The sequence below is a fragment of the Magnolia sinica genome, chromosome 8, assembly GCF_029962835.1.
Source record: "Magnolia sinica isolate HGM2019 chromosome 8, MsV1, whole genome shotgun sequence".
Taxonomy (NCBI): domain Eukaryota; kingdom Viridiplantae; phylum Streptophyta; class Magnoliopsida; order Magnoliales; family Magnoliaceae; genus Magnolia; species Magnolia sinica.
Window position 1 is genome coordinate 88,132,816 of NC_080580.1, and position 13,532 is coordinate 88,146,347.

Consider the following 13,532-nt stretch of genomic DNA (forward strand, 5'->3'; position numbering starts at 1 on the left):
GACCTTTTATCAAATGCATTCTTATCTCGTCAATAGTTTCTCATACGTGCTTTAGTATTGACATATATAGCCCTAAATATTATAAACCTTTATCTCCAAATCACATGATCACTACTATTCTTTAAGGATTTTCTCAATGATGAATTATCTTTCATATATTTGGCACATGCCGTGAAGACATCATACGTGCCATGTGGACACATCTACATCGTTAATCTGAATCTGCTAAATCTTGTCCAAACATTACCCAATGTTTCTCTCTATTTCCATGTTTTTCTCTATTCGAACAATAATGGAGAGAAACGTAGATTGTAATTTTGAGCATTTATTACGAAGCCACATGGCATGTCCTTCATTTGCTTATCCTATGAACGGCGTCATTGTTGCTTTATCGTATCGATGCCGCTGCCTCTGTCTCGAAAATTTCTCTCGTCATTATTACTTAATACATGTCATGCATGTGGCAATGCCTTATGTAACTTCTCACTTCTCTCTTTCTTCTTTCTCATTTCTATCGAGGTCTCCATGACCTTTCGACCAAAGGTCCTTATTTGATAAGAGGTCTTTTCTAGCTACTTTAACTTTGGCTTTACGACTATTTAACCGAACTTAGTGAGGGATGTGTAGGATTACCAAATCACTTCTTACGGCATGTGTAGGATTTTTGCCCTTGCAAAGTCCATCTCCTTTGGTGACTATTTACAATTCTCCTTTTCTCTAGCCCTCAACTAACCTGACCACTTATTTTGCTCATTCTTAAACGAAAGATCGGTCTAGATTGGTTTACCTATAGACATTTTAATGAGACCGATTCATATTTTATCGAACAATGCAATTCAGTCTGGGCTAGTTACCTTTTGGCCTGAGATATTCCAGACAGTGGTGCTGAAGTAAACTAGGGGAAAAGCACTAAAAACGACATAGAGATGTACCCTCCAAATTTCTTTGCATGTTGGTTCAGCTTCAACTAATCTATTCATTTTCTTCTTGTCATCTTTCCCTTAATCAACCTCCTTACGAATATAATCACGTCAAATCAAATGATATGTTTCAGACCATTCTCAATAATCATACCAAGAATGTTGAAAAGTTCCTCAATGTTCTACCATTATGCCCTCAGTCAACGGATATATTTAAGGCCTAGTGGTTGGCTTACTATAAGAATCGACAGTCTTTATTGATCTAATCAATTATTAGTAATTTGTCTCCACCTCCTTAATCTCCTAAGGTCAAATATGTTAAGGCGTCATCATCAAATATGACAAAAAAAATAACCAAATCTTTGGCCAAAGAGTTTGCTTCATCAGTCAGTGGATCTCAATCACCTTAATCTAAGGACCAACAGCAAGAGAAAATGCGGAAACATATCTCATCTGGTCCTTCAATAGATTTTGGGGATACAAAAATTTGAACAATTTTATAATATAAGGTTTGATCCCATGATACCTTTTACCAAATACTAGGAACACATACAAGAAGTTATATGGCATCGTGAGCGGCTCCATAAATGATGATGTGAAAATAGATGGGGAGAGGCCCTCTTATACCTTAGCCTTTAGAAAACCGAGAGACACAAAGCGTCCTATTTTTTCACATATAATGAGGAGCCGCTACCATTCACTAATTTTGCATTGGCCCATCCTATTTTCGATCCTCGTACTGTGGCAACACTCAATCTTAGGGTGCATTTGCTTATAATTTTAGATATTTTAAAATTCTAAGTTTGTAATATTTTAGCCATGGTGGTTGTTTCACACTCTTTATCCTTAATTTTTGCTTGCCCATCTAAGGCAACCGCTTTTATTTTAAGCTTGAATTTTCTTTCATTCTCATCTTGTATTGTGATTCAATCTTTTGGTATTTCATCATAGATTTGACGGATAATTGCCAGGTGTTGCCATTATAGTCTAGATATTGGCAAAAAAATGTATTCATATTCGAAGAAATTCTTTGTTTGATATTCCTTCCACAACATGCGGTCTACAATAAATGCAATAATACAACTCCTTGCACTCACCTTTTAGATATAAAACCACATGGCTTTGACTACCATGCCACTCAATGAGGCGCCATACCTCATTATGATGATGAAAACCCATCTATGGAAGAGATCTTGTCACCTAAGATGATTGAACCTTTATCTACCATGGGACCTTTGATTATTGAGCCATATTTAATGAGGCATTGCCTCTTGGACGCCTATAAAAACTCATCAAAGGCATGGCACCTCTTAACCATCTAGCCATGGTCCTTTCAAAATCGTCTTCCATTTTCTTTTAAAAAATGGGAGATTTTTCTAAAGAAGTTCAACAATTTTATAGCAACTATAGCAATTTCAAACATTCAAAGATCGGATCACTCTCCATTTTTAGTGCCCTGACGTGGACCAATGAAAGCTGCCACGTGTTGACACCACAAGGCTAGTAATGGCAGAATTCCTACTCTTGCCCAATATTATCTTCATTTGATCTTCCTTTGACATTACACATTCTGCTATAAATGCGAAGGCATGGACCTTATGCCCGCCATTTGGCAAACAAATCAAAGGGTGTCACGTGGCCATGCTTATCGTATAATTAATGAGGAAGCGGACCAGTGATGTCTATAAGAGACCCGTTGAGAGAACGGATCTTATCACGTATATGCCTATGACATCCTCAGTAAAGTCATCTATCAGTTCTTCTAAAATAGGAGATCTTCCTAGAGATGGTCAAAGACTATGAAGATTGAGAAGGTTTCAAATACTAAAGATCGAATTGATATTCAAGCAAATCCAGCTTCAGTTTGGACCCCAAGTTAGAAGAGACGAACACATCAACCATATTAGGTCCCAAGCTATACATTGATCAGAATCAAAAGAACGGGAGAGCTCTAGAGCCCAATCATATGGTCATTGTCTAATTGGGATCAAGAGAATGGGAGAACTAGATCTAATCCAGTCCGATAACATATCAGTAGAAAGTGTCAAATCCATCTAAATCACAAACCATCGGCATCGTTCAAAACCTCGAAGCGAAAAAGCAGGAGGTGGGCCACCAAATGAGTGATCATGATCGATTTGAGGTCCAAGATCAGCCCTCAAGGCTTGATCATAAATCCATTTAGTAAGCCACGAAGATCTCCATAGCGGGATCAATTACGATAAGAATATCCAAGAAACCACCAGTTCCAGATCTGTCCAAGAGATTCCCATGTCCATAAATCGTGGAAGATGTAGTATCAACAAGAAAACTCAACGAGGGTTTTGTGGCCTCAATGAGTTATAAAAGGAGCACACGAAAAAGAGCTCAGGGCCCTATGCCAAACACATATATTTACTTTACATTTACCTTTTTCATTTATCTTAGCATAGCCTAGTTTAATTCTAATATAAATCATTACTACCTAGCGGCTTCCGTTACAGTACCGTACGAGTAGATTATATATCCAACATTAAGTTGTAGAATCATGATCAACTAAGTTCTGATTTAGCTGATAATACCCATTCGATCACATCTTGTTGACCACCCACCTCGAATCGTCTATTCTAATAATGAATCAGGTATTTATCATTCTTTTCATTTATTTCTTTGGTTATTTAATACTATGTCAATTATAATGGGCCATACATTCAAATATTAATAAAATCAACATTGTTTAGCCTTCTTTTATTTATCTATATATTCTTGTTCCTTTGTGAAATATTGAGCTGAAAGTACTAGTGAAAGAAAAAGTTTTTAAGTTCATAAACTCACATGTATTATCATAAGGTAAAAAGAATCCATTTGGAAGGGCTACCCTTTCACAAATCACCTGAACATTGAGCGCATCCAGTGGTTGAGAGGATAACTGGATCTTGTGTTCAATTTCTAATATTTTGTCTATCTCATTGTGGGGGAACACCAGCAATTCAATCAAACCTTAAGTCGAGTAGACTCTAGCACACAAATGCATCATACCCACACATGACAACCAAATACAACCAAATATAGGCCCTCATTCATACGCATGACCTTGTTTGATTAAATTGGCAGCAACAAGGGCCATGAACTTTACCATGCCATGAGGAAGGCCCATGTTTGCATTTTTCGCAGCCCAAGAGAAGCTAATAGTGTTGTTGATGGGCAGGCTCGATTAGAGAGCGAGAAGCCCAATGGGATAGGTCCTTTACACATATAGTTGATCTTCGCCACACTATCCTAGGAAACCTCCTCCTAGACCGTGTGGGGTTGGGTAACTTAAGGGAGGGAGCAGATTTGGTTGGTAGGTGCTACCATGGGTAGTTCTACTGTTGGTTTCACTATTTGAGTTATATGAGGCTCGGGGGTTTGTTCGGTGCCTCGGGTTGGCCCGAATGTATAATTCGGGTACACAGCCATCTCCTACTAATAAATTTTTTCTTTGAAAAATAAAATTTGTATATATATATATATATGGTAAAAAGTTAATTTTAAAAGGTACCAAGATGTAAATATGGTATTTAATGAGATAGTATTTTGTAAAATTTCCTAATTTAAGTGCAAAAGCTAATTATTATATAGGTCCATTTTGGCGAGTCAAATTACCAGGTAAGGCCCACAGATGAAGGACGCAGATTTTGCACAGCTAGCACCATGTTGGCACGTGTGACCAGGCTCTAGAAAAGACACAAGAGGAAGAAAAAGGGAAGAGGTTCCAAAATTCTCTCCTTTTCAAGGTCAATGGAGAAATGTCAACTTGTTTAAAGGCCTCATTATTTCTAGTATTCTTTATTCCCTTAGTGTGTATAGGAGAAAGCACCTCTAAAGATTGGCAAAGGATCACATCATCCTGTTCTAGGGCCATGGCTCATGTCATTTTCATTTTCTAACCAAACATGGAATAAGATCCAGTCCACCTGGGAAGATAAATTTTCTAATCCACCCACATTCTATATCGTACATATGACATACATCTACAATGATCTGAACCATTCATTCATTGCGGACAACCATGAATTGTAGATAGACAAAAAATCACATTGAATGGACAATCCTAATCATTTAAAACATAGTATACGAAAATCACTGAATATCTAGTAATGGCTTTTGTATGGACCTTTCCATGGTCAAGATTGTCTGATCATTGTGATTTTTGCACTATGTTTTATTTATGGAAGAGGAAAGAATAGTTCGAATCATCCTGCACACGTGACATGTGGACGGTAGAGAGAGTGGGACCCAGTAGAACTATAATCTGGATCATTGATTGATGAATTCCATTCTTACAAGCTGAAATCCCAATCAAGCTGCGGATTTTCTCGGGTGAAAATTCATCTGTTTCCTTCCTGATGAGGGATCCAAACTGTTAAATTTAGTGGGATCTATCTTGGATGTGGATTTACCAGAAATCTTTCAAAATGGAAAATACCAACCCTTTGATATGGTGAACTAGGATCATGAAGGGATTATCATGGCCCAATAACTGACATAGGGTAAATGGTGCAATGGATCTCTACCATCAATCTAGTGAGGCCTTGCCATGAACGACATGCGGACGAAAATCAAACCAATCCCACAATGCTATTAATATGGATGGTGGCCTTCTAATGGACGGTTGAGATGATAACTCATTCAAAAGGAAAGCAAGCGGACTGGAGCATCTACTCAGGGTGAGATTTTCTGAAAAAAAAAAAAAAGGTGCCATCTACAAACAGGATCCACTAGATGGATGATCCACAAATGTCAAACATGATGGACGGCCTACATCCAAGATATATGGCCCCACATGATGGATACCCTGCATTGAAGGTGGGCCTCGGTCGCCAGGTGCATGGTCTACACTGATGGTAGGCCACACATGATAGTTGGTTCACATTGAAGACAGAGCAAAGGTGGAACCAACATAATGAACTGTCCACATCAAAAGTTGGGCTCACATGATGGACGATGGATATTAAGAGTGAACTAAACAAATTTGAGAGATGATTAATACTACTTAACGTGGAAGCGGATTGCGCAGTGAGTACGTAACTCAATACCCTAAGGGTACTGAGTAAACTCTGTGGGATCCACTGTGATATATTTTATCCCTTCCTTTCATCCATTTTACTAGATAATTTCAGGGCTTGAGCCCTAAAATGAAGCATATCCAAAGCTAAAATGGGCCACACCACAGGAAACAGTGTGAATTGAAGGTCTACCGTTGAAAATTTCTTGAGGGCCACTAAAGTTTTGGATGAAACTTATATTTATTTTTTCCTTTCATCCATGTTTTTGTGATCTTATGACAGGTTGGATGACAAATAAACATCACTATTGTGCCTGGAAAGGTTTCAAGGATGGAAATCATTATTTCCACTATTTCCTGTGGTATGATCCACTTGAGCTTTGTATGTGCTTCAATTTTGGTCTCAACTACTTAAATGAGCTGGAAAAATGGATGGACGGTGTGGATTACTCACATACATTCACGATGGGCCCAACAGAGTTTACTCAGTATGATAAGAGCATACTGAGTCAATCCAATTTCACTTAATGTTTGTTTACTATATAATCATACTTATCTACTAAATAAGTAGAAATAAAGTAACTTACCATCCAGATGCCTCCAAGCGTGAGTTAAAATTCTGTCTCTTCTTGATCAGTAGGTTCGATGTTTCATGTATGGCCCACTTTCAATGGTGTTTGCATGTGTAGGATAATTTGGCACATGACCAAATGCCATAGGATATTATCTTAGAAAAAGAATCTCAATCGACAAACAAGAGGAACTTATTCTTTAATTATCACATCTTATCTATGCAAAATCATCAAAGATTTCAAGGTCCCCACAACCATAGGCCTATATAAATGGCCCACCTCTCTTAGTATTAGCATGCAAGGTGGAGATGGACGGTAGAAGGAAGGGTGTGAGAGATTGTTTTCTTCCAAGGCATCTATCATTCACTCTCCCTCAAGGGCTTCTCTGGGGGATCCCTTAGAGGGGGAGTCTATGAGAGCTGCCTTGTTCTTTTATTTCACTAATCTATGCAAGTAAGATGACTTCTCTCATTTATTTATCTTTTCTTGGTTTATTGTCATGTACAAATTCAAAGTTTATTAAGTCTACACACGTGCCAACATGGCACGCATGTTTGAGATCCAAGCTTCCCATTAGGTGGTCCAAGCTGTTTAGGTCTACAGACCTAGAGATCAGGCCATTTGCCATAGTACAGAAAATGGGATGGCCAGAAAGAAGTTGTTTAAGATGCATGTACAATTGTTTCTAACAGTATGGCCCACCTTAGGAGTGAAACAGCTTGATATTTTAAGCTGGAAGATCTAATCAGTGTCACCCACCTGATGGAAAGCCAGATCTTACACACGTGTTGACCATACGTGTTGGCTTAGTAAACCTGTTAGAAATATTGGGATTTTTCTTTTTAATGTAAAGCATGTTTTATTCGGATATGAATCAGAGGATTTGAATGATAGGAATAGGAGATTTTATTGTTTCATATTGGTGAATGCCTCACATCCAAAATGAAGGAGGCCCATACTTCAGTGCTCAACCATTCATCACATGGGTCATGCCAAGGATCAGAACCGTATGATTCTTGATGCAGGATCCTAATTCTATCAAAGTGCTGTTGTCGCTTCACTTCAAGCTTTGAGCAACTCTCAGCGGAACAAATCAGATGGACCGGTGATGTACCAATCAGTTCTGTTCAGTCAGTGGGCCTTATCACAGATGTCTTATAATTTAAAAATAAAAAATAAAAATTACACCTGTTAGAAAGCCCAACCGGCCCATCATCTCTTCAAATTCTCTTACTGAACGTTTGACTATCAACCACTTTTGTTTCCTAAAGCCCACTTGATTAGACGATCAGAATCATCCAATCTAGATGTGTCAAAAATAAAAATAAATAAAAATAAAAACCCTTCTTGGTAGCAGATGCTCTAGCATGGATGGCTAGCAAAGGGTGCCCCAACAAATTCTACACAAGCTGAGCTGACCTCCTACAAATGATTAGGGGAGCTTTAGTGCTTGACAATGCTGGGGTAGGGATTATTAGGAGAAACCCGAAACAGGAGCATAAGTAGAAGGAAATGTAACTTTGTAGGCCTGTTAATGTGACTGGTTGATGGGTGGCATGTAGGAATATTTGACTGCTATGATCTATTGGTGGACTGCTATTTTGCTCTGCTTGCTAGGTGATGACAGGGCTGGTTGCGATCGGGTGGATCATTTAGGGTGGGGCGTTCTGCTAGAGCGGAAGGCTGTGGGACCTGCGGTTTACGGCTTCTGGGTCGCTGGCTCCTATTTAGTGCTTCTTCGCTCCCATGTCAGGGTTTGGGCTGCTGGTTTTTGCGTTAGTGGCTGCTAATTCCGTCCAGAGGTGGTTCAGAGTCTTATCTCTCTGCTGCTCAGTCATCTTCAGGGTGGCTTCACCCTTTCTTTTCCAGTTTTGTTTATTGTGCAATATTTTTTTGGGGGGAGGTGAGGCCCAATTTATCTTTTTGTGGAGCCCTCCATCATCTATGGTTGTACATCTCTGTTCATAATAAAAATTAGGTGGTGTGCTCCCACCTTTCATAATATATATATATATATATATATATATATATATATATATATATATATATATATATATATATATATATATATATAGTAGGGGTAACAATATAGACAGTCCATATTGGCAAATTACCCTGCCACGTGTATTGTGAGATAACCGCAATGGCCAAATGTGTGTGTGTGTGTGTATGTGTATAAACTGAGCTTTCCTAATCTCACACACAAACTTGGTCGGTATGCTTGTAAGGTTATCCACGGTTTTTTTGTGGCTAAAGAAAACTAGCTAGTTCTCCTTCTCTTCTAAAATTACAAGTGGTGCGCTCCCATTATTTTTAAAACAAAAATAGAAAGTTATAAAAAAAAAAAAAAAAGGGTTTACTACCAAACGAATGCCCAAAACCACAACCATGTGGCTGTGGCTTTGGATGTCATGTGTCTCTACTGCTTATAATTTATTTCTATTTTACTTTTTTTTTTCTTTTCTTTTTTTTTTCGTCTTTTTGCTGTTTCTTTGTCATGGCCAAATGTTTTTTTATGGTGCCCACCTACAACAAAGTTTCAGATGGTGTATTCTCACCTATAATTAAATTGCACCAAAAAAAAAAAAAATGAAAGTTATCTTTTATATATTTCTAAAATCAAGGTTGTCTTCCTGGGGAAGAACATCTATGCGTTAGACCCATTTGAGAGACTTCTTGGATATTACAGTTTTTTGCCAGCTATGGACACGCAGAAGTTGTAAGCAATCCATCCAGTGCCACACCCATGTACCATGGGTGTTAGCCATGGAGAAAAAATAAATACTCCTGCATGAAATGATGATGTTGCCATTTTCAATATGGGTCCTACGCTTTTATGCATACATATGGTGTTTTTTCATTGGCGGTGGATAAAATATATTAAGCGCAGTCTGCTTCTCCATGGTGACACATGGACTTGACAAAGAGCTAATTTTTTAGCACACCCCGTGCTAGTTAACTAAAGCGCCATGAACAACCACAGTGCCATATTGGTGGAACTTTCATGAGATCCACACAGTCCAATAGATACACTGCTTCATGTCCACCCTAATAATCCGGACACTCCACCATTAGTTTTCCAAGAGTTATTGTAGGATTTTATGCCATCAAATTCAATCATCTGATGTGCTTCATCGGGAAAATTGAATTTTATATATATATATATATATATATATATTTTTGATGTGGAGGTGCACCTGTGTGTAAAATCAGCCTAATTTTTTGGATCAAGGATGAACTAGGGTTGGTGAACTTAATGAAGGGGAGGATTTTATACATATGATATAAGCAAAATTAAAAAGTGACATCACATTTAAGAAAATAAAATCATTTACTCTTGTTGATTTTGTTATTGGAAAATGATTCTCATTTCAATTTTTTGTGTTTGAATTACAATTTTAAAAGAAAACCTTTTTTTCCCATCAATTTTACCATTTAAAATATTAGATCCTAGGAAACATCTTTTTTATAGATTAACTTTTCAAGAAAACAAAACAATTTTATTCTTTTTTTATTTTTAAAATAGAGAAAATGTCACATTAAAATTTTTATTTTACTTTTTGTAATTTATTTTTATTTTTTTTAAAGGCATTTAACGAATGAAGATGAAGTATTATTCCTGTCACAAGACTTATATTATCTACCACTTGCAAACCATTTCCTTCATATCCACCTGCAACTAGCCAAGTCATTGAACCCCGGTACTAAAAGCTGTTCATATGGACTACGAGTAAATCAGATCAAGCCATCCAAATAGTAGGACCTAGTTTAGATGGACTATAAATCAAATTTACATTATTTTTTATGGTTAGCTAATTGGCTGGCATTTTAATGGACAGTTGAAATGATAATTGTTCAACAATCTACGTACCGGTTGGTCCAACCCTGTTTTTCCTAAAATTAATTTAGTCCGCTCAGAAAGTGGGCCCCAATAATGAAAATCAGGTTAATGGATTAGAAAACTTCGACCAACGATTTTAGAGCCATACATTACATTTGTTTTGTGAACTCCATTTTACCGGTGGATCAACTTAATTCTTAAGCTAGGGCATCAATATAGTACATTCCCTTTCTAATAAATGGGACCTTGGACCTAAGTACCATGATGGAAAACGTGTGGCATGTACATAAGTTGTGTTATGGGACCCCCACTCAATGTTGTGCAACGTCCACTCCATCCATCCGGATCGCCATATTATAAAATTCAGGCCTATTCTTACGAGTGATATATAGCCGTTAAATTGCAGGATGTGGCCTGTGGGAGCCTCTAGTATCCTATGCAACGAGAAAGATCACCAGGTTTGCTAACTCACTAAGCTCTCCAAGCTTCTATTTAGACTTTAAAAATCTGACTATATTCTCTTGGTAAATTATCAAAGCATATATTGTCGTGAGAATTTTTTTCAAAATCTTCCTACTTTTCTTTTTCTTGCTATTTTATTGTGTAATTACCAAGTTTTTTAATGTAAATACAATTAAAATGATTTACTTGTAACTATATATTTATATTTTATATTTTATTTATTAATTTATAATAAATATTTTCAATATCATGTTATTTTTACTGATATTTCCCTGAGAAAAACATCAAAAAATGAAAATTTCTCCAGAAATTCACAGAGAAAAACAATAATTTAAATTTAAAAAATAAAAATAAAAAAAGAGAGAGAGTTTTGCTAATGTCTCCACTTTCACATGAATTAGGCTGATTGGATGGACCAAGCCCTATGAATGAGGCTACGAGCCCAAATTTGGAATCTTCAAACCAAAGTGTTACTTTCGAATTATATGCAATACAAGGTTGGATTGTTCAAGATCATGATTATACTTATTTTGTTTCTCCACTTTATCTTAACTGTCCAATTTGCATATGCTATTAATGGGACACTTAAGATACAACCATATCCATAGCTCAACTGGTAGACTGAGCGGAGATACCTCGTTTCAACATTTGAGGTCTTGGTATCGATCCCTAGTGGGGGTGGCTAATATGGAGTGTGTGTACTGGCATGGGTGTGTACTAACAAGCTAACCCAAAAAAAAAAAAAAACAAACAAACAAACAAACAAAAGGGGACACTTGAGATGATGGTTGGCATGATTTTTGCATCATGGCCCTATTGTATGAAACAACGGACTGGTAGTTGTCAGTTGATCCATGCAGCTGCTCTCGGCAGCAGTGGCAAGGGTTACTAGTGTCACGGCTATATTGGGCAGTGGTGGCCATGGCTGCCACTACCACGGCTAGTACCAGGGAAGGGTGAAAAGAAAAACACAACTGAGAAAGAGAAAGAGAAGGAGAGAGAGAGAGAGAGATCAATTCTTTTTACTCAAGGCCATAACCAAAAACTGAGTTATTTGGTTATCTAATTATTGGTTGGTGGACATCTATTCAACATTTAAATGGAAAAAAAAAAAAAAAAATCCAATGGTTCTATTTGATTTTTGCTGTTGTGAATTAACGATTGGGTTCTACAATTTAAGGTTCTCATTTGAGTTAATTATGCCAATTAGTCTCTAAGTGAAAATGATATTTGGATTTTAATTTGCACTTTTTTGTTGTAACATATTTAATTTTAAGAGTCAATGGCCAAAGCTGCAGTAGCAAGAAAAGTATCATCAATTTTAAGTTGAAAGAAAGTCATCCCATTGCAAGTGGAATGAAATTCATCCCATTGTGTATAAGGACAAATTTATATGGAGAAATGATACCTTAAATAATATTTTGAACCTTGATATGGGTTTGAATTTTTTTTTATGATAAAAAATAAAAATAAAAAAGGTTTCACAATTATCAATCTCTTAACTAATGAACGGTCCAAATAAGTGATTTGAATGCCAATGAGTCCCAATACAACGATCTGTTTGGCAAGGTTTCCATGCACTTATTAGCCTGCTATGTCTTTTCTCTAATAAAACCATGTAATATCGAAGGACATGAAAAGGGTTTTAAAGCAAGGTTCATGCTTCAGTTTGCGGCCCGTCTGTACATACGGCGCATGTGAGAGATTTCAGCCATTCATTAGGTAGGATGAGCTGTGAACATGCCATATCCACTAACCAGGTGGATCAAACTTATATAACAGGAAATGGGCGATGGAGAGAGCGTCTAGGCCATTGGGTTGAAGCTAAATATTCAACATCCTCCATTCACAAAAACATATCTACTCTTCCTTGGGAGATACAATACAACATATCTGTTACCTTGTAAATAAGAACCTCCTCAAGGCCGGGTAATTCCATCATGAGAGGCATCTCTAGCAGTTCGCCTTACCCGCTGGCCACCTAAAAATAATAGGTTTTATTTTTTAAACACGTCACCCATGCAAAAGGCCAGTAGATGGACGGACCTGGCTGACATATAATCTTGGCCAGGACACTGGAAACATGGTTCCACCATATCCTCAATTAATTGGGATAAGGATTAGATGGTGGTGATTGTGCTGGTGACCGTCCATCTTCAAAGCAAATGGACTGAATTTCAAATGGTTAAAATTTCATAGAGTTTATCTATTATCTGCCATAAAAGGTAAGACTCCAACATGTAAACGGTTCGATCATTAGAAGACAGCCTAGATTCAAAGGCTAAAGCGCAGGTGTAATAGGTGCAGAAAGGGATATATTCAAGAAGACGGCAAAAACAAAAACGTGAATATGGTGGAATCCCTGTGGGCAGGGAAAACCCTCCTAAATCAACAACTTTATCTTTCTCATCGACAAGGCTGGTTTCCATGCAAAAAAAAAAAAAAAAAAAGTTTCAAAACATGGTAATCAACGGTCAGCTTTCTAACCATACTGTCAAGTGTCAATAGCACGAAAAATCAAAAGTCAAGCTTCAGTAGAAAAATGAAATAGGTCCAGACATCATCTTCAATCATGCCGTTAGTAAACCACCTTATGGATTGTTTATGATTCCAAAGAAGCAGAATGATTTGATATTGCCAGTCATCCGATATATAACGTGTCAAAAATGAGCAGCTGTACAACATTCAACAGATCAGAATCATCCAATCAG